Genomic DNA, 2,882 nt, shown 5'->3' with positions numbered 1-2,882 from the left:
GCGTCTTAGAATTGAAGTTCTAGTCCTAACTCTGCTACTGATTTGCCGACTGACCCCTGAAGCAGGCACGGGTTTAGCCTATGCAAGCCCTTGAGTCACTCCAATTGAAACCATATTTCTGGGACCCTGAAGATAGTCACCTCATCTCATCTGCCCCATGAATTCTTAGAAAATATAGGCATTGGTCCTAGTTAAGATTGAAATTTAACCACACACAGTACACTAACTCTAACTTCAGACTAAACACTAAGCCAGAGTATAGGCTGGATCCCAGACTGAACTCTGATCTAGTCCTGACCCTAAGCTGAGACTGAAGCTTGAATATTGCCACAAAGTCTGACCTTGATCTGTCACTGAATGCTTAACACTAGAACATCTTTCCTCATATGGCTGGGAACGATGGGAAAGGACTGGAGAAAGGAAAGTACGCATAAGGCAATAATGCGACTAACCAAAGGAACAGCGTATAATGGAGTGGAGGAGTCACTTCAGGTACCAGTCTGGAAGAAATGTTTAGGACAAGGTACTTCCTCATATCCACAACAGGCAGGCTAGGCTGGGGACAATCAGTAAAATGAAGCTAACTTGGGGAGGATCTTTTCTCCTTCATAAAAAACCATACATGCTGAAGATCATCTTATCCATCTCCCTGCTCCTCCTCTGCTTCTTACTCTAAGAGGTCTCCAGGGTGGGACCTAAGTTTCCTGGCCAAAGAGATTTCCATGCCCCTTTGCAGCCTCTATTCTAAACTCTTCTTGTGGCATGTGTTTCCAATCACTCACACTGAAGTTGGATAGAATTTGTGGTTCCCCAACTTTGCAGGGTTCCCTTCACCTGACAATTGCAAACAGACCTTTCAATTTAGCACCAACACCTCACATTAGCTTTCCTTTTCCTCCACCTCCTTCCACTAACTACCTTGGCCATCTTGATCCCTGAACACACTGCACTTTCCTGTCTCTGTTTCTTTCACTGACCCCTCATCCTCACTACACATTCTTTAGGTTGAATCTCCTTTTCTTTAGTGGGGAGAGGGGAGGCTGCTTTCTAGCCATTACTACCTCTCCACCAACTTAGGTCAGGGCTTGAAGTCAATGCTCAAGCTTCAAGGAAGCTAGAATTTAAAAACCTAGTATTTTAGGGTTAGAAAAGCACTGAAAAAAAAAATCAGCTATCTCAAACCATTTTTTGTGTGTGTGTGTACAGGACGAGAAACTAAAGCCCAAAAAAGGAAACTGGAGAACCTGAGGTCACACACGTTACAGGTATAGCTGGGACAAAGTTGGACAAGACTCAGTGCCATGAATAAAGGACTAGGACCATTTTTCTGCATGGGCCTCATCCCATCCTCAACCCACTCCTATAGCAACTTGGGTGGCCTGGCCAGTGAGCTAGAGCCCCACCTTCCTGCTGTGAAATACTGGGCTCTAGTCTTCTTTCCGGGGGAAAATGTAAGGTTAGAGGTATTCGTGCACTTGTCTTCTCCTATCTCCCCTCCTACTCCCATCCCTGGGCTTTGCTCTCAGAGTTCTTGTCCTTCACTGAACCTCTGTTCTTTCTGCCTGCTGCTGGTTCCCCTCTGAGCAGAGTGCCTATTTCTGGGTGTTCTTTTACTTCTAGAGATGCCAGTGATTTGCTCATTTTCCAGATAGTCATCTTAGCCCACCCCTTTAAGGCCACAGCTATCACTCCTTCCTTCTGCGAGAGGGTCTGGGCCAGTGGTTGACCGCTGCTTAAACCTAGAGTTCAACTTGGACTGTGCCCTGTGGTGAGATGCCATCCAGGCTAAGACCCAAGAGGAAAGTAGAGAAGAGACTCAGACACTTACACCCACTCGGCCTCCCGCTGGGTTCTCAGCATCCCCATTCTCCTCTACCCAGCTGTCAGGGTCCCACAGGTCGCAGGACCTGGAGCCAGGGTGACATTTCTGCTCCCGCGGACACGCCCCTCTCAACCACCGCCATCCCCAAACTCTGTTAGGTTACAAACCTCGGACTGGCTGCCTTCGGGCCGGGCCGAGGTCGTCTTCTTCGACGGTGCCCAGGAAATGAAAGTGGAAGCAGTGCCGGAGCGAGGAGCGAGGCGTGCGGGCGCTCACTCACGAATGGGAGTGCGCGAGGTCTCCTCTGGTCGCGGGGTCATTATCCCCAACGAGCTAGGTGGCCCTCCGTTTGCGAATCCCCTCCCTGTTGCCCTGCCTGCCCTGTTGGCCCCCTAGGCTCTCCTGCCCCCTAGGCTACGCCGACTCCGCCCAGGCCTTCCTGGCCCCGCCACGCCGCGGCCCGGGCTGGGAAGGGGGCGGAGGAAGGGGCGCCTTCCCCTCCCCTCCCAGTACAGCCACGCGCGCACTCTCCGGCCTTCCCGGAAAGTCCGTATCCAGCTCCTAACGTCTCTCAACAAAACTGAGAGGGGAAAAAACCAGCCCCGCTGACCAACAGGCCCTGCCATTTCTCCTTGGGGGCTTTACTAAGAAGGCAGCCTCGACAGTAAAATAGAGACAAGTCCAGCTTCTTGCACGACGAGGACACGAAGAGGCAAACCATCTGAAGCAACAACAACGTAACAGCTACAACTCTGGTTGTCTAGTGGTGAGAAGATACCCTGCAATCCTGAAGGCACGTGGTTCGAATCCACTAGCTGCTCCACGGGAAAAAGATGAGCAATCTCCCATGCGATTAATTGCCTCTGAAAACCCCCAAGAGGGTCGGTTCTGACTATGGTACACAACAACCACATCATAAATTTTGGGGTTTTTTCCTCCCCTGGAATGGTTAGTCTCATTCTTCCCTGAGTACAGACAGGAGTTGAGTCTGTCCTGTTCATATCCTAAACTTCTGGCATAGTGCTTGGCACACAGCACACACTCAATACCCATTTGCAGG

At 50.5% G+C, this 2,882-nt stretch overlaps 1 pseudogene; it reads right to left on the bottom strand.

The window, feature by feature from the left end:
• Positions 1 to 632: 632 nt before the first annotated feature.
• On the bottom strand, positions 633 to 1,866 carry LOC102857618 (annotated as a pseudogene).
• Between the last annotated feature and the right edge of the window lie 1,016 nt (positions 1,867 to 2,882).

This window comes from Elephantulus edwardii, unplaced genomic scaffold (genome assembly GCF_000299155.1).
Source record: "Elephantulus edwardii isolate Elephantulus edwardi_28Jun2011 unplaced genomic scaffold, EleEdw1.0 scaffold00243, whole genome shotgun sequence".
NCBI lineage: Eukaryota > Metazoa > Chordata > Mammalia > Macroscelidea > Macroscelididae > Elephantulus > Elephantulus edwardii.
This window is presented reverse-complemented; position numbering and strand designations above follow the sequence as displayed.